The 19,132-nt window shown below is 47.6% G+C and overlaps 1 protein-coding gene across 3 annotated transcripts in view; it reads right to left on the reverse strand.

Annotated features, from left to right (window-relative positions):
- RPL17 (ribosomal protein L17) overlaps positions 1-19,132 on the reverse strand; it is a 45,294-nt gene that overhangs the window by 4,757 nt on the left and 21,405 nt on the right. Inside the window, exon 1 of one of the 3 annotated variants that reach the window (XM_059707274.1) lies at positions 410-461. The exons of 1 other annotated variant lie outside the window; for it this stretch is intronic. The gene's annotated coding sequence lies outside the window, so the exon portion shown is untranslated. Of the gene's footprint in view, positions 1-206; positions 381-409; positions 462-19,132 lie in introns of those variants that run through there. One more of the 3 variants, XM_059707275.1, reaches the window with a different exon arrangement.

Consider the following 19,132-nt stretch of genomic DNA (forward strand, 5'->3'; position numbering starts at 1 on the left):
CTGCCACCAACGTGGCACGCAGCTACCTTGAAAGACTCCTCTAAAACGAGGAAAGCTTCGACCCGACTCCATTCCCCCCCACCCCCCGCCGCCCCACAATTTTCTGAGGCCACCACTCACCGCGGGACACTGGACTTCCGGGGTAAGAGGCGGCACCGACCGCGGCCTACCCGTGTTCCCAAAGCCCCCAGCCCCTCCCATCGTACCCCTTTTCGGGCCACACGGCCCGGGCGCCAAGTCGGGCGCTCCGATACTTCCCCCCCGCACAGGGGACACTGCCTTCAGCGAGAAACCAGTAACCGCGAGAGTTCTCTACTCAGGGGCCTCAAGATTGGCGCCCCGAAGGCCAGGATGGCGGTGATAATCCGAGGATTCAACTCTCGGAGAGAGACGCCGAAGAGCAACTCACCTATGGACGCTTTGGGGAAGAGGAAGAGCGGAGGCTCTTGGGAGATTTCATGAGAACTCAATGTCTCGCGAGATTCTCACCCAAAGAAACGAGATTTGAAGAGGGGAGGAGGGCGGAGGAAGACTAAGGGAGTGTGAAATAAGTTTTAGAAGACCTTAAAACGAAATGCCTCATTAGGGACTGTCTCAAAATTCTGTCTTTTTTGACCCAGAAATAAAGTTAGGAATTTTAAATATTAACTACAGCAGGTTTGTAGTTCTAGGACAGGATCACGTATTATTACATATAGACAAGACATTTATTCAACATTCGTTAAGTTTGATTATGTATCCCTGAAAGTGATTTTTAATTAATTGGAAAATTAAGAAGATGCAAAGGATAGAATGTAATTATGGTAATAAAAAAATTCTCAGGGTGAGAATATCATCCAGTCTCTTGACTTGGGGTGGTGAACACACAGTACAATATACAGAAGATGCATTCTAGAACTGTACACCCGAAATCTATATAATTTTACTAACCAATGTCACCTCAACAAACTTAACAACAAAAATATCACCCAGTCAATTGTACTGCAACCTGTGTAAAGAATGTGCTAACTGGCCCGGTTGACGTAGCTCAGTGGTTGAACATGGACCCATATGAACCAGGAGGTCACAGTTAGATTCCCCATCAGGGCACATGCTCGGGTTGCAGGCTTGATCCCCAGTAGGGGGCATGCAGGAGGCAGCCAATCAATGATTCCCTTTCATCATTGATGTTTCTATCTCTCTCCCTCTCTCTTCCTCTTTGAAATCAATAAAAAATATATTTAAAAAAATAAAAAGCTTACTAAATTCAAGATACTATTTCAGTACTTTTCAATCAGATGCATTTCTTTCATTAACCCTTAGGACAACTGTAGAAAGAGATATTACTATTATTTCTATTCTATAAATGATGAAGTTGAGGCACAGAGAAATTAAGGGATTTCCCCCAAAGTCCCACAGCTCAAAAGTGACATCTGGAAGCAAAGACAAGCCCCAGTGACCAAGTTTGTCATCACTAGGCATTCCTGCCTCTCCCTTGCCTTGTCTTCTCTGTACTTCTAAGTTCTCAAACCAGAAAGCTAGAAAACAATTTCTCTTTTTCTTGTCTTGGCACACACAAGCACTTAAACTCTGTTATTACTGCCAGAGTCTTCTAAGTGGTCTTCTGGCCTTTATTTTTCCACACTCTAATATATCCTCCATATTGCTGACAGAATCATTTTGCTAAAACAGCTGCCAAAATGATCACGTCATTTTTCAGGTTCTATTTTTTTTTTTTTTAATGTGGTTCCTGTTTCAAATTCCTGGGGATGACTTAAGAGCCTTCTATGATCTGTCCTGTGCCTTCTTCATCCCTTAACCTTTCTTTTTTCTTTCCCTACACACTCCTACACTCCTACCCTATTCTCATTGATTTTAGAGAGAGATCAAGCCTATCATTAAAAGACAGACATGATACCACACTTGATTTTGTGTTCACTAGCACTGGATTAGACTAGAAGGATTAAACCTTCGAGATGATTTCCTTTTAAGGGGAATGGTTTATCTTTTATTTTTTATTTTTAAAAAATATACTTTTATTAATTTCATAGAGGAAGGGAGAGGGAGAGAGAGAAACATCACTGATGAGAGAGAATCATTGATCGGTTACCTCCTGCACACTCCTCACTGGTGATCAAGCCTGCAACCCAGGCATGTGCCCTTGACCGGGAATCGAACCGTGACCTCCTAGTTCATAGGCTGACACTCAACCACTGAACCACACTGGCCAGGCTGGTTTATCTTTTAAAGCCTCAGTGATTGCCGAAACCGGTTTGGCTCAGTGGATAGAGCGTCGGCTTGCGGACTGAAAGGTCCCAGGTTTGATTCCGGGCAAGGGCATGTACCTGGGTTGCGGGCACATCCCCAGTAGGAGATGTGCAGGAGGCAGCTGATCGATGTTTCTCTCTCATCGATGTTTCTAACTCTCTATCTCTCTCCCTTCCTCTCTGTAAAAAATCAATAAAATATATTTAAAAAAAAAAAAAAGCCTCAGTGATTTTTTTTCTATAAAGTTTAAATAAACTCTTTAAACTTTATTTGATATATATTTTTCTTTAATCTGTTGCTTGTAAATTTAAAATTTTAATTGTATTATATTTATTGTGCATAAATCTTAATTATTAAAACAATGGGGATCTACAAATAGGTTTAATTCTTTTTTTAAAATGTATTTTTATTGATTTCAGAGAGGAAGGGAGAGGGAGAAATAGAAACATCAATGATGAGAGAAAATCATTGATCGACTGCCTCCTACATGCCTCCTACTGGGAATTGAGCCTGCAACCTGGGCATGTGCCCTGACCTGGAATGGAACCATGACCTCCTGGTTCATAGGTTAATGCTCAACCACTGAACCACACCGGCTGGGCAATTCTTAACAATTTAGTTGTTCACTCATCCAGTCAATGAATATTTATTGAACACTTATTATATGCCTGCCAATGTGTTAGATGCTGAGTCATAACAAGTACTAGGAGAATCCCTAACCTCAAGCTACCTATAGTCTTGGGGTGAAGGGATGGAAGGATAGGGAAGTAGGAGGTGAACAATCAATTAGAATACATTGTGAACTGCTAAAGGGGGAGCGATGAGGACCTTATTAATAGCTCTTAGGGTGGGGAAAGCTGCCCTGAGTAAATGACATGGCGGCTGCACCATGAATGGCCAGGAGTTAGCTGGGCACAGCAGCCAGAGGGACATAATTGCTGCTTCCCGCGGGGGAGCTCTGCTGTGGGAATTGCAGATGTTTGGGTTACTTTTGGGAGCGATAAGGGGGAGAGGCAAACCTGATCTTGAAGGATCGTATTTGTCTGCAAAGGAGTTTCGAGTGTATCTTAAAGTCGACGGGGGACTTTTGAAAGCACTTCCACCCTTGGGGATGTTTGAGGTGATTTGATCAGATTTCACTTAGGAGAGGATCCCTCTGCAGAGAGACATTTGGGATGCACCAGGGGCCAGACCAGAGGCTGCAAAGACCGCAGTGGCCTGCACTGGTCTGATTCAGCTCCCCCGCCCCCCAAAGAGAATGGAGAGTGGTGGGTGCATTGGCGAGATTTTAGTAAAAGTGAGAGGCTTTCATGATCGTAAGCTGTAAAAGTTGGTAATTTCGGAACTTTGCCAACCCTTTCTGGACATCTCCTCGTTGAGTGTGTAGCACAGTCTCCTTCTGCCTGTTAGTAAATAACAAAGGAGATCCGGCGTCGTGGATGACACCCCGCAGAGGCATTCTGCATCGGGTCGAAAGGAGAAGCACGGATCTCTACGGGAAGAATTTCATTCAGGAGCAGTTGGGGGAGTGTTTTTGAGGAGCCTTGGGTTTGGAGTTGTGCCAGGAGAATCCGTTCCTGCCAACCTCGGAGGACACCGGTGTGTGAACCATTTGAATAATAACAGGGTGCTTTGTGCTTTGCCAAAAATGTTTTATTTCTACGTTTTTCAATTTCTCGCTCTTTTTTTCTTTTATGGTTTTGTGTTAGAAAGGGTTTCTCCACTCTGATGAGATTTTTTAAAATTCTCCCATTGTGGAAGACACTTTATGGTTTTATTTTTCATGTTTAAATATGCTGCCCATCCAATGTAAAGCCCGAGATATGGATCCAACTCCATCTTTTTCTCATAGCTACCCAAATGGCACAATTTGCTCAGTAGTTTATGTCTTTCCTATAGATTTAAAATGCCATCTTTATCATATGTGAATAAGGGATATTATTCCAGGCTGGAGAGGATCATGTAGAGCAGTGGTTCTCAACCTTCCTCATGCCGCGACCCTTTAATACAGCTCCTCATGTTGTGGTGACCCCCAACCATAAAATTATTTTCGCTGCTACTTCATAACTGTAATTTTGCTACTGTTATGAATCGTCATGTAAATATCTGATATGCAGGATGTATTTTCATGGTTACAAATTGAACATAATGAAAGCATAGTGATTAATCACAAAAACAATTTGTAATTATATATGTGTTTTCCAATGGTCTTAGGCGACCCCTGTGAAAGGGTCGTTCGACCCCCAAAGGGGTCGCGACCCACAGGTTGAGAACCGTTGCTGTAGAGGGACATTGCCATCTGGTAACTGGGGGTGGAATTCTATTACTTCCCAGCCGGGTGTCTCAGTGCAAGTTATTTGGTTTCTGTGAGCTTTTCTCCTCCGTTTATAAAAGGAAGATAACAATACCAGCTGTACTGGGTTGCTGAAAAAGTTACAAGAGAAAGTTAAAAGACACAGTCAGTACAATAAAATAGATAACCAGTACCTATTGGCTCATTGCTCCTTCCTCCCTCCTTCTCCTTAGAATTTATTTATGGGCATCACCTAATCTGATGCTTTCCCCAAAGCATGGATGTCCTCTATGATGTCCCGCACTGGTGACCCTCTGTGAGTTTCCTCCTCAAGTCCATTCCCTGGCACCTGTGCCCTGGCCTTCCTGCCAGTTGCCTCTGACTGGGTGCAGCCAACAGTGAGCATTGGAGGTCATGGGGAGAGGTGGGGCTATTTCGTGGTGGCTCCCTTGCTGCCTTGGCACCTGCCAGATGGCCCGTCTTCCCAAGCTCAGAGCTCTCTAGGCTCCATTACAGTATCTGCTTGTCCTATGAGTCCTGGGCGTGGAAATGTCTTTCCATTGTTGCTGGGCTCTGGGTGCCTCCACGGCCCTTGCTAGCTTCCGTAACCTTGCCCACATCTCTTGAGTCCCTTGACGCCTCTTCCGGCGAGTTCTCTGCACGACATTGTTTCCTGCTGCCACTCCGAGGGTTGTCTCCCCTCCGTTTGGGTGCTTCCCTGGACCGGCGCTCAGCATTTTACTCTCCCTTTTCAGTCCTACAGTTAAAGTAATGATGTACTTGAGGATGGAACTAATACTTAGGGTGCATCTGTTGTATGTGGAATGCTGGGGACACTTCATCTCACTCATTCCCCACGAAGACTTTGTAAAGAAGATTGTACTACCTGTGGCTTATAGCGGAGGGCTTGAGACTCAGGGAAGTTGGGGAACTGGCTCGGATCCTAAAGCTACAGGCAGCACGGGATGCATTTGGTGTAGAGCTAGGTTGACCTGACTCCAGTGTTTGCTCTCTTTCTGCTACACCTGACTGTCATGGGGGAAAATTCCAGAGAAGATAAACTGTAAATATGGGAAAATTTGTCTTGGATTTCACAATTTTACTACGGGTGAGCCTGGAAAGAAACCCTAAAATTATTCACAAAAACTGAAGGATACATTCCTGCTGTTCTCCTGTCTTGGGTGACACCACGGGCCACTAGATGGCACCCGTTCGGCATGATATAAACCTTTTTGTCATTTTTGTGGGCAAAGGGTGTGTGTAGTCAGTTCTGTTTACCTTGACGTGTAACTATGACTTTGATTTAATGCACTACGTATTCCCTCCGAACTGGGCTGATTTTTAAGCCTCATGGAGAGGAGATTGTGAGTGAGCAGGGTGTGGGGTGGGGAGAGGGAGTGGAGAGAGGGGAGACGGAACACTGAAGCTCAGCCCCAGGAAACGTGACGGGGCACTGGGGGCACAGGGCACAGCCTGCAATACCAAACCAGGTAAAACGCTCATTCGAACACCAGGAGAGCATTCGAGCTTGTCGGATGAAATTGCCAAGAAAAACGTTCTGAGAGGTTCTCAGTTATGTAAACCCATAAACCAAGCCCTAGCCAACAGATTGAACTAACCACCTGCACCTTTCCAGAAAAGGCTCCTCTTCAAGAAAAACTCTTAAAAATCCTTGTCAGTGGTTACCTGATAATATTCTCTCTTCTCTCTCTCCCTCCTCTCCCCCTCTTTTTGCACCAGTTTGCCTAAAACAGGGGTCCTCAAACTTTTTAAACAGGGGGCCAGTTCACTGTCCCTCAGACCGTTGGAGGGCCGGACTATAGTTAAAAAAAAAAAAAAACTATGAACAAATTCCTATGCACACGGCACATATCTTATTTTGAAGTAAAAAAACAAAACGGGAACAAATACAATATTTGTATTTGCATGTGGCCCGCGGGCCATAGTTTGAGGACCCCCTGGCCTAAAACATCTCATCGCCTCACATAATCCTTGAATTTCTCTTCTCTGTGGGACATGACCTCCTAGGAATAAGTTTTCCTTAGCAACGTGGGACAATGCCCTAAACACAAAAGGACTATCTGAGTATAATTAAAATCATACAGATATTCGTCAGCAATGCTTCCTTTGAAAGAGCTGGATGGAAAGGGGGAAAGGACAGGAAAAAATTCTGCAATGTCCTAAGTTAAAATTGTAGTGACAGGAGGGTGGACCAGCTCTGACGAAAGACTGCCCACCTTCCTGTGGAACTGTGGGAACTGAGGGTTAATTTCCAGGTGGCTATTTCTGTGAGTATCCAAAAGAGAGAATGGCCTCCACTTCCTATTCACACAGAAGCTTTCTGACCACCGTGGCCGCTGCGGCAGCTGTGCTGCGCCTGTCCCAGGATGAGCCCTGCTTCTGCCAACCCCTCAAAGTACAGTGGGGCCTTGACTTACGAGTGTCCCGACTAACGAGTTTTTTGAGATACCAGCTGTCTCTCCGCCGATTTTTTGCACTAAGTTGATAGAGTAATTTGAGTTAACGAGCTCCTTAACGAGCTCGGTCTCGGAACGAATTAAACTCCTAAGTCAAGGCCCCACTGTAACTCCTTTCAGAACGGCTTATATCTTGCTCCCCCTGCCTGATGTATAAAAAAGCTTGTAAAAACTCTTGGACAGCCCAGCTGGCGTGGCTCAATTGTTGAGCGTTCACCTATGAACCACGAGGTCATGGTTCGATTCTGGTCAGGGCACATGCCCCAGTTACGGGCTCCATCTCCAATAGGGGGCGTGCAGGAGGCAGCCAATCAATGATTCTCTCTCCTCATTGATGTTTCTATCTCTCTCTCCCTCTCCCTCCCTCTCTGAAATCAATAAAAATACATTTTTAAAAAACTCTTGGACATTGTACGTGCTGTCTTTCCTACCTAGCCATGCTGCTGGTGGATTAAACTCCGTGTCCCAGAACCAGTCTTCTTTGATGCTAGCAATGGCCTAATAAAGTCTTTCTTTGTTGTTGTTGTTAATCCTCGCCTGAGGATATTTTTTCATTGACTTTTAGAGAGAGTGGAAGGGGGGGCGGTGCAGGGGAGAGACCAAGAAAGAGAACCATCGATGTGAGACACATTGATTAGTTGCCTCCTGCATGCGCCCCAGCCAGGGGCCTGGGATTGAGCCTGCAACCAAGGACCATGCCCTTGACTGGAATGGAAACCAAGACCCTTCACTGGGGGCTGATGCTCTATCCACTGAGCCAAACCAGCTAGGGCCTAATAAACCCTCTTATAAGAAGACTTTCAGCTGTGGAAATTAAATTTTTGTTTTTGTTTAACAAGGTGTCCGAGCCCAGGCCTCTCGTCATGCAGATGAAGAAACCGTCTTCTGTTCCTTTCTGTGCAAGTGATCCCCAACTTACCCGGTTGCTCTAATGAAAATATTATCTTAACTTTTCTTGCCTGTGGCCTTCCCAGTTGCGGAGGCCTTTGTAAGGCAACCAGATGAAGCTACACCTTTTGCTGTCATCTAGTTCTGAAGGGGACTTCTTTTCCTTTTTTCCCAGGAAAAATTCTCTAGACAAATTTTTTTCAGTTTTTTTTCTTTTCAAAATATATCATTTAAACTTAAAAAACAGGGAAGACATTCTGATGATTCAAAATAAAAAATATATATATATCAAAAGGCATCCAATAAAAAGTCTCACTCCTATCCCTTTCCCCATATGTCTCACCCTCCCACCCTCAACCCACGGGCAACCACCCTAATTATGACTTCTTGGGTATCCTTCATGCAAATCTAATCCAGTGTGAGTATGGAAAGAATTATTGATTTCTTTGGGGGAGGAGATTCGCCATTGTTGCTCCCTGGCTGCTGAATGCCCTGCTGTTCCCACTTACCCTCAGGGTGAGTTCTACAGTGGCCACAGTTTTTTGGAGTGAAAAACGGAGACAGAAGATCTTAGTGTCAGTGAAGTGAGCCGAGCTGGTGCTCCTGTCCTGGAAGAGGTAGATGCCACAGTCACTGCGGCTTGTCCAGAGCTCTCGTCTTTCCCCAAGTCCCCAGGCCCTTGCCCTCTCTCACTCCTGGAGGAAGCAGTTGCCTTTTGCTTCCTGAGCCCCTGCACCTGGCCTTCACTTCAGAGCCCCCCCACCCTTCCCAGAGCTGGTTCCTCCAGGGGCGTCCACTCTTAGGATCCAGGGCGGCTCCCTCTCTGCGTTAGACATTCTGCAACTCTTCTTTCCCTTCCCTCAACTTCTTTATACGCCCCCTTTCATCCTCTACTTGCCATCAAACTTCTCTAAAGACTAGTTACTGAGATTTCCTCGCCACTTAGTGTAGCTCACTAACATTTAATCAACATCTACAATGTGTGAATAATGTGCAAATGAGGAACATTCAAAGATTTAAAAAAGATGTGGTTCCTGCCTCTCAGGCTCCTCAACCCAGACCTAATTAAGTGAAATACACTGGGATTCATGCAGTAATACAGGCCTGGTCTAGGAGGCTGTGGCTCAACTAGGAGGCGGTGCTAGTTACAGGTATGGTCTAACCATGCTTAGCACAGGGAGGAGGGGGGGCCATTATTTCTGAATATGAGGATAATAGTCACCACTTACTGAGCCCTCCAGGTGCTGGAGCTTGGGATAGTAATACCCTGAGGCTGTGTTTCCAAGCAGGGGCCTGTGCTACGTACGTTGCTTCCCCTTCCTTTAGTCCTCTGCCTTCTGTCACCTGTTAGGTGCCATTCTTCTCTGAACACAGACTTTTCCAGATCTAACCTTCTCAGGCCCTGCTCCCTGCTCCAAACCACCTTCACCCATCAAACACAAACCGTGGGCCTTCCCTCGGAGCCCTGTGTTTGCTTCTCAGGGTGGCAACTTGCTCATACGAAGATAACACATTTTCCTGAAGGGCCCTTCCCAGCTATTTTTTTTTATTTTATTTTATTTTTTAAAAAAATATATTTTATTGATTTTTTACAGAGAGGAAGGGAGAAGGATAGAGAGTTAGAAACATCAATGAGAGAGAAACATCGATCAGTCACCTCCTGCACACTCCCCACTGGGGATGTGCCCGCACCAAGGTACATGCCCTTGACCGAAATCGAACCTGGGACCCTTGAGTACGCAGGCCGACGCTCTATCCACTGAGCCAAACCGGCCAGGGCCCCAGCTATTTTTTAAAAGTATATTTTTATTCAGTTCAGAGACGAAAGGAGAGCGAGAGATAGAAACATCACTGATGAGAATCATTGATCAGCTGCCTCCTGCACGTCCCCCACTGGGGATTGAGCGTGAAACCCGGCATGTGCCCTGACTGGGAATTGAACCATGACCTCCTGGTTCATATATGTCGACGTTCAACCACTGAGCCACACCGGTTGGGCAGCATTTCTGTTTTCATTATGTAGGTGAGGAAAAGGAAGGTGAGCATATTGAGTAACTTGCGCAAGGCACTTAGGTAGAAAGTGGTAGAGAAGGAATTTTAAACACGGCCTGCTGAAGTCGAAGCTCATAGCCATTTTGTTACACTGGGGGTGTTTGACTCAGATCAGAGAAGACTCAGAGGTGGGACTCCTATTGACAGTCTTCTGGAACTTGGGTCACCATATGTGTGAGGTGTAGGCGGAACTAAAATCAATCTTGGGAATTATCAGGATTAGATTTAATCTCAAATAAAGGACTTCTAGCATTTACAGTGACCTGAATAGAAGGAGCTGGCTGCCTCCTGAAGTGGCCAGTTCCCTTTATGACCTGGGTTCAACCAGCATCCATGGCAGGATGAACTCTACCCAGGACACTGGAGGGGATCGCACCATTGGATGGGGGTCTTCTGCGTAGGATTTAAGATCTCAGAAGTAAAGAGTCTGTATCTCTCAGAGGATATTAAGTGTGGTCATTGCAGAACCCAGTGGAGGAAATACCCTTGAACTTCGCCCTGTTTGTGAATCTGTCCAGGTCTGAAGCCCCGAGAATATTCCTCCTTTTTCCCACTGAGAGTCCGCTCAGGAGTAAAGGTCAAGATGACAGCAGTCATTCCCATGTGGAGTGCCCTCTGAGGACTTCAAAGACATTTTCCTAAGGGTTTCATTATCCCAACTGTGCAGATAAGGAGACTTGACCAACCAGGGAAGAGAAAGTGGAGGCCACTGTCCAGGATCTCTTGGCAGGACGCACTCCATTCTTTCCTGCTCACGTCAGCTGGGGTTGCAACAGCTCCAGTAACTGGCGGCAGAGATATAAGGTGAGTCTGGAGAGGGAAATGGAGGCAGTGGAATTTTTTAAAGATGCTGAGACCATAACTTGTGTTTGTCTGCTAATAGAAATGATCCAATAGAGAGGGAGAAATTTTGGAGTGATGTCTGTCTGTGTGTGAGAGGGGATGGAATCTGGAGTGTGTGTGTGTGTGTGTGTGTGTGTGTGTGTATGGGGGGGGGTGGGTATAGCTCATGCTTAGTACCTGGAAGGGAGACCAAGGACTTGGGTACAGACAAGTAGGTGAATGGGCCTGTGGATGTTCTCTTCTGATTGATTTAAAATGTATATTTCTATTGATTTCAGAAAGGAAGAGAGAGGGAGAGAGAGAAACATCAATGATGAGAGAGAATCATTAATTGGTTGTCTCCTGCACAACCTGTACTGGGGATCGAGCCTGCAACCCAGGCATGTGCCCTGACTGGAAATTGAACCGTGACCTCCTAGTTCATAGGTCAATGCTCCACCACTGAGCCTAGGCTCTTCTAATTGGTTTCATTTTCCCAGTAAAATAGAAATCAGGCCGTCAGCTGTGAGTGATGGTAGAGAGATGTCAGAATTCTGAGAGGAGAGGAGAAGATGTAGAGAGTTGTCCAGGAGAAGGAGTAGGAGGAATAGGTGGTCTGGGAAATACAGTTGATTACTCAACAGAATTAAAAGATCACTTGAGATTGCTGGTCATTAATTTAATTTAACAAACTTTGTGTGTGTGTGTGTGTGTGTACACACACATGTGTTTATGTGTTTCATCTATGATCTGCTGTGTAGGTGTAGTTACAAAAATAGGTAAAAATTAGATTTAAACAAAGGTTTTATTTTTTAGTAAAGATAGAGAAATAAATAAGAAATGAGCAAGGTATACTATGCTTGATTGCCCCCGACCCCATTTTTACTTTTAAGGAATATTCACTTCATTTACTCAACAAATATTTAACTTCTGCTAGATACCGACGACAGTGGTTGCAGGTAGGAAGATGAAAGCAGAGAGAGCTCCTTGTTCACAGCCTATGAGGAGAAATAGATCAGAGTTGATAATTAATTTAAGTACATAGAGAGGAATTTAAGAACATAAAGGGGAAAGCATCTGACTTCTTCGGGTAGTTAGAGATCGCTTGACAGAATTGGATCTTGACATATGAGAGATAGTTCATTCACATTCCACAAATATTTGACTACGTAATTGCTTTGGACCAGGCAAAATACTGGCTGTTGAAAATAAACATGACATATAAGACAAGAGTCTGTTTTTTTGTTTTTGTTTTTCAATTGATTTCAGAGAGGAAGGGAGAGGGAGAGAGAGATAGAAACATCAATTATGAGAGAGAATCACTGATTGGCTGCCTCCTGCACACCCCCTATTGGGAATCGAGCCCGCAACACAGGCATGTGCCCTTGACCGGAATTGAACCTGGGACCTTTCAGTCCAAGGGCCAACACTTGATCCACTGAGCCAAACCGACTAGGGCAAGACAAGAGTCTTGTCTTCAAGGAGGAATATCACTAAGTAACCCAAGTGTGTGGTAAATGAAATAGCTGATCAGCTCAGCAAACAAGTGTTTGATAGTCTAGAGAATTTACCTGGTGAACCATATACATTTGGCACTTCGGGGGTCTGTGTGGATAGACTAGCTGGTTGCTATCAATCTGTGGTTACTGGTCTATTTAGAGATTCTGGGGTCAGTTCTTTGTAACATATTGTGCTAGAAAATGGACCTTTCACAATCAGGTTTAAATGTCACCCTCCCCTCCTCCCCAACCCCCACTGAGCTTTGGAAATGCCCAGAGCATTAAAAAATGAACTTATTTTGGCGATATAGTCTTCCAGTCTGTCATTGGAAACATTTTAAATGCTCCTCAGTGTGGCAATGAGCCCCTTTGCTTCACCCCTTCTTTTCTCTGTTCCTTTGTGTAGACATGATGGGTGAGAGAAAGGGCCCCAGCAGGTGGAGCTGCCTATTTCACTCAGCTGTGTTTGCTCCTCACAGAGTTGGCTGCCCTCCTGGCCCCCTCGCCCTGGGAGGTGCTGAGCTCCAGCCCTGCTCAGAATCCTGAAGTTCTAGGCTGTCATACAGTAATCACTTAGCTTTTGTGTGTAGGGCTAGTTGGAGAAGATTATTAACAAAGTGAATTAAAAGGGTATTTCAGCTGATCCACTTTTTTGTGGGGGGGGGGGTGTGTGAGTGGGACTTGACAGCCTTTCCCTGGGTCTCATGCTCTGGGTCAATTGATAACCATGCACTATCTCTCCCAAAAGAAATGTGCCAGGCCTGGCTGGTCTCTCAGGTAAATTCCTTTCAACTACCCCAATCCCTTGTTAAACCCACTATTTCACCTGCTTCGGGCCTGTACAGATGCAGGAGAAAAATTGCTATCATGCATTAACTGGCGGCAGAAATTTTCATGAAAACCTCTTTATTAAAGGAGAATTATTCAGCTTCTTTTAGATGTTTACTAAATGGAAGAGTTTAAGGAATAGAGTTTGTGATTTGCAGAGGAAGGGAAACAAGCCAAAGAACAACAACATCAAGCCCCGCCCCCCCAACAAGCCTACCTATACCTTCAGTATATAGGAGAGCTGAGGTCATACTGCAAATGAAGATTTAAACTGAGGTTCAATACACTTCGTCTGTAGTTATAGCCCCTAAGCCAGTGCTTCCCAAACTGTGTTCCCAGAGATTACAATTCTTCACTAAGCCCTTTGTGGGACAAGAGTTCTGTGGTCAAATCAATTTAGCAAAAGTTGACTACTTTGTCCTCTTCTTGGAGATTCGTAACACACTTCATTTATGTAATCATTCAACAAATATTTAATGAGCTCTTTCTATGTGCTAGGCTCTAGGCCAGGTTCCAGGAGAATAATGAACAAAAAAAAAAGCCCAGTTGATGCTTTCATGGGTACGTAACTCTAACCAGGAGAACATTAATGTTTGAACATTAATCAAACAGCCAAACAAATAATGCCTAATTAAAGACCCAGGTAAATTATCTATATCTATACTAATAAAAGGGAGACCTTCCGGATGTCCTTCTGGACAAAGCCATGGTGGGGAGGCAGAGGCGGTTAGGGTGATCAGGTGAGGAGGGGAGGGCAGTTGGGGGTGAGCAAGCCGGTGGGGGGGGGCAGTTGGGGGCGATCAGGACAGCAAGGGGGCAGTTGGGGGCAATCAGGCTGGCGGGGGTGGCAGTTGGGGGAGATCAGGCCATTGGGGCAGGGGGCACCTGGGGGTGAGCAGGCCAGCAGGCAGAGTAGTTAGGGGCTATCAGGCAGGCAGGCAGGTGAGCGGTTAGGAGCCAGTGGTCCCGGATTGCGAGAGGGATGTCCAACTGCCGGTCCAACTGCTTAGGCCCATGGGGATCGGGCCTAAGCCGGCAGTTGGACATCACCTGAGAGGTCCCAGATTGGAGAGGGTGCAGGCCAGGCTGAGGGACACCCCCGTCCCGTGCACGAATTTCATGCACCAGGCCACTAGTATATATATATATCTACACTAATAAAAGAGAAAAATGGTAATTGGCTTACGGCGATACCCTTTTCATTGGCTAATCAGGGCTATATGCAAATTAACTGCCAACTAAGATTGGCAGTTAACTGCCAACAAGATGGTGGTTAATTTGCATATGTAGGCACAATGCAGGGAGGCGAAAGGGAAAGCAGGAAGAAGCCCCCTGCCACTGACAGTGATTGGAAACCCAGGGGGAAGCTAAGAGCTGGGGGGCAGGGCAAAGGCGGCCCCGGGGCCGCCTTTGCCCTGCCCCCCAGCCATGATCGGAGAATCAGGTGCCTTTTCCGCCCTGGCCAGTGATAGCAGGAAGTAGGGGTGGAGCCAGCGATGGGAGCTGGGCTCGGTCGAAGCTGGCAGTCCTAGGAGCTAGGGGTCCCTTGCCTGGGCCTAAAGCGAAGCCCACGATCGCGGGGCCGCTGCAGCTGCGGGTCCCCGCTGCCCGGGCCAGATGCCTCAGCCAGAGGCGTCCTGCAGGGGCAGGGGTGGAGCCCGCGCGATCGCTGCGCCCCCCCCGCTGCCACTGCAGGTTCCCGCTGCCCGGGCCGGACGCCTAGGCCAGAGGCGTTAGGCCTGGGCAGGGGCGGAGTCTGCAAAGGCAGGGAGCTGGGGGTCCCCTGCCCAGGCCTGACACCTCTGGCGGAGGCCTCAGGCCTGGTCAAGGGGCCGATCTGGTGATTGGTGATCGGAGGGTGATGAGGGTCAACTCCTCTGGCCGAGGCATCAGGCCTGGGCGGGGGGCTCGGGGTCCCCCGCCCAGGCCTGATGTCTGGGCCAGAGGCATCAGGCCTGGGTGGGGGGAAGAGCTGGGGATTGGGGGGATATGATGGTCCCCTTGCCCAGGCCTGAAGCCTGGGTCAGAGGAGTCAGGCTTGGGCAGGGGGTGGAGCAAGCGATCAGAGGGAGATGGGGGTCCCCTGCCCAGGCATGATTCCTGGGCCAGAGGCATCAGGCCTGGGCAGGGGCCAGAGCCAGTGATTGGGGGGAGATAGGGGTCCCCTGTCCAAGCCTGACACCTCTGGCAGAGGTGTTAGGCCTGGGCAAGGGGCCGATCAGGCGATCGGAGGGTGATGGGGGTCTACGCCTCTGGCCGAGGCATCAGGCCTGGGCAAGGGGCAGAGCCAGCAATCGGAGGGGTCTGGGGGTCCCCTACCCAGGCCTGATGCCTGGGCCAGAGGCATCAGGCCTGGGCTGGGGGCAGAACCAGTGATGGGGGGAAATGAGGGTCCCCTGCCCAGGCCTGACGCCTCTGTCAGAGGCGTCAGGCCTGGACAAGGGGCCGATCCTGCGATTGGAGGGTGATGGGGGTCAACACCTGAGGGCTCCCAGTATGTGAGAGGGGGCAGGCTGGGCTGAGGGACACCCCCCCCACACACACCCAGTGCACGAATTTTGTGCACTGGGCCCCTAGTATATATATATAAAGCCCTAATATGCAAATAGACCAAATGGCGGAAGAACTGAACAACTGGTTGCTAAGACATGCACTGACCATCAGGGGTGCATGCGGAACATGGCGGGCATTGGCCGCAGTGGGATGGTGGAGTAGGTGAGTGGAGGTGCCAGACCAAGGCAGGGTGCCAGTCACTGTCATCGGGGAGAACCTCTGGTGGTTACTGAAAATTCTTTGCTCCCACGCGCCGTGGTCCTGCCTGATGCTCGCACCTGCTGCCAGCGCCAGCCTCACTCGCACCCCCTGCCAGCACCCAGAGCTGGTCTCAATTGCTCGGCCCGTCAGCGGGTGTGAGCAGTGGCTTCCAGTCCCGATCGCCCCTGAGGGCTTCTCCACCTCCCCCTGCTCCTGAGGGGCGATCGGGGTAGCAACTGTCACTCGCACCTGCTGTTGGCACTGGCTCCAATTGCTTTGTGCTGTCAGTGGGTGCAAGCGGGGCTAGCGGTGGCTGTGGGAGTGGGGCTGCCAGCAGACAGGGGACTGGGGGCCGAAGTGGGAGGGGCTGGGCAGGGTTGCGGAGGATGGGCCAAGACCTGCCCCTGTGCCCACCGCAGCCTTGCAGCCCTCAGTTCCTTTCAAGGTGCATGAATTTGTGCACTGGGCCCCTACTATAAAAGAAAGGAATATGCTTATAGGTGTGGACAAAGAAGAAGTTCTAAGGAATGTAATCTCACAGGGTGATCTGATCATGAATTCCTAACAGGGCAGGTGATGGTAAACAGTCACGCCCCAGGCATATAGCTTCTTTAGTCAAGTTTATTATCTTTGCTTTAAGCAAGCGCTGTCCACTGATTCTGTGCATCTAGGATAACACACCCTTGAAATATCCTCTTCCAGAGCTCTCCTTTTTTTTGGGGGGGGAGGGGGAGAGTGGAAGAGAGAGGGAAAGAGAGAAACATCGATGTGAGAGAAACACACTGATTGGTTGCCTCCTACATGAGCCCTGACCAGGGCCCAGGCTGGGGAGGAAACTGCAACCAAGGTACATGCCCTTGACCGGAATCAAACCTGGGACCCTTTGGCCTCAGGCCGATGCTCTATCCACTGAGCCAATCCCCACTTAGACTTCTCCCACCTAAGTAATCTTCTTTACATTCCTTCCTTAATCTCAACTACATAAAAGAAACTGCAAATTGTTATTGTCAGGAGCATTTGGAATCTTGTGACCCAGCATATGTTGTCCTCAAATAAATTCTTATAAAAATTCTCTGCAGGTTTGGATGTTTCTTTTTTTTTTTTTTTCTAAATATATTTTATTGATTTTTTACAGAGAGGAAGGGAGAGAGATAGAGAGTTAGAAACATTGATGAGAGAGAAACATCGATCAGCCGCCTCCTGCACATCTCCTACTGGGGATATGCCCGCAACCCAGGTACATGCCCTTGACCGGAATCGAACCTGGGACCTCTCAGTCCACAGGCCGACGCTCTATCCACTGAGCCAAACCGGTTTCGGCTTGGATGTTTCTTATGTCAACATAGGAATCCTAGGCCAGGGGTCAGGGGAAGTTTCCCTGAAGATGGGACACAAGCAGATAGCTGAAGTTGGATAAGAGTTAGCATTAACTAGGTCAAAGGCCAAATCTTGGGGCTTTAGAATGTCCAGTAGAAATATAATATGAGTCATGTATGTAATTTACATTTCTCTAGCAACCACCTTATAAAAAGAGAAAGGTGAAATTAATTTTAGCATTATATGTTACTTAATTCTTAGGATATCCAAAACATTGTCATCTCAACATTTAATCAACATAACAATTATGAATGCAGTATTTTACATATTTTTTTTTTTGTTCTAGTCTTTGCAATCTGGTGTGTCTTTTACACTCAGAGCTCATCTCATTTCAGACTAGCCACATCTCAAGTGCTGAGAGCCACAGCTAGCTTGTGGGGACTGTATTAGACAGCGCAGATAGAGAAACTGAAGGAAGACAAGGCCAGTGCGGCAGGAAGTCGGATAGAGAGAAGGAGGGTGGTTCCACCCACCAGGGGGGTCAGCCCAGTGGTTTTACCCCTAGCAGTTGCTCCATCAGCATCTAGTGATTAAGTCATCTTAGTTGTCAGCAATACAGTCTCTGGCTCCTTTATGCAGAAGAGGAACTCATTGGAATGATAATGGGTAGCAACCACAATCTCTGCAGGCCAGAAGAACCAGGCTCGGCAGATACTCAGGCAAACTGACCTGGTAGTGACCCCACTGCAGCTTAGAGAGCCCACTGGCTACCGCTGCACTGCCCCCTGGGCAAAGTGGAGTGCTTCCAGTCTCGATAGCTTCCAGTTCAGGGTTTGGTTTGCTGAGTTTAAATGGGGGCATTCTAGCTGCAAGGGAGGCTGGAAAGATGTGTGTTTGCTTTTTAGCTTCTATGGTGGGAGCTGGGCTCCCCTAACATAGGAAGGGGTCTTCAGATGCTGCTCAGCCAGAAAGAATGACCAGAGTCCTCTGCTAGAGTAGCCTGAGACCCTGAAATTTTGACTGCAACACAAACATAAGTTTCTGCAGAAACTTCCCGGCAGGGACTTCCTCCACTAGGAGGCTCCCCAGATCTCCAGGTGGTTCTTGTGGAAAGTATGATGCCTAACAAGCAGTTCACGTCATGCATAACTCTGATGCTGCAAGTGCAATTTCATTATGTTCTTGGAACGTTCTCACATGGTATTTTAATGTAGAGACACAGGAGGGCACTCCAATCAACCAGCAACAACTTAATGGTTTCATAAACTTGGCAGTAAAAAAATGGGTGCTGAGCCCTGGCCGGTGTGGTCAGTTGGTTGAGTGTCTCCCCCGCCCCTCACGCATCTAAAGGCTCCCCTGTCAGGGCACATGCCCAGGTTTCAGGTTTCTCCCTTGGTCAATACCTAGCTCCCCAGAGGATCGCACTGACCCCTGTCAACCTGTCAACCCCCCCCCCCCCACACACACACACACGACAATGTCTAGTTAAGGTTCTGGGGACTATGCTATGGCTTTGAGCAACTCCTAACAGAGGAGGAAATTTTTGACTCACAGGTTACCCACGGCCTCAGCTACTGATGAGATGGAGACATAGTACCGAAGGGCTCGTATTTAGAGGCGCACTGGCCATATAAACCTAGAGCAGAAGAGAGAGAGAGACCTGATGGTTAAGAATTCCTTCAAACCTGCAGCCTGGCCCCACGACTGCTTTCCCATTTGTAAAATGTAGATACCACCTGACTTACATCTTGTAGTTGGCGGATAAGGAAGGAGAGGGGGTGGGGCGGGGGTGGGGTGGGGAGGAAGGGAAGGGGAAGGAGGACGGAAGCAACAAATCTGGCGGTGACATTCACCATCCCATAAAGTGGATTGAGTTTTACCCTAAGAAATATTACGCCCGCCGACCTACCGCTTGCTAGTGAATTATAGCACGCCGGAGGGACAAAGCGCACTGG

This window comes from Myotis daubentonii, chromosome 8, assembly GCF_963259705.1.
Source record: "Myotis daubentonii chromosome 8, mMyoDau2.1, whole genome shotgun sequence".
NCBI lineage: Eukaryota > Metazoa > Chordata > Mammalia > Chiroptera > Vespertilionidae > Myotis > Myotis daubentonii.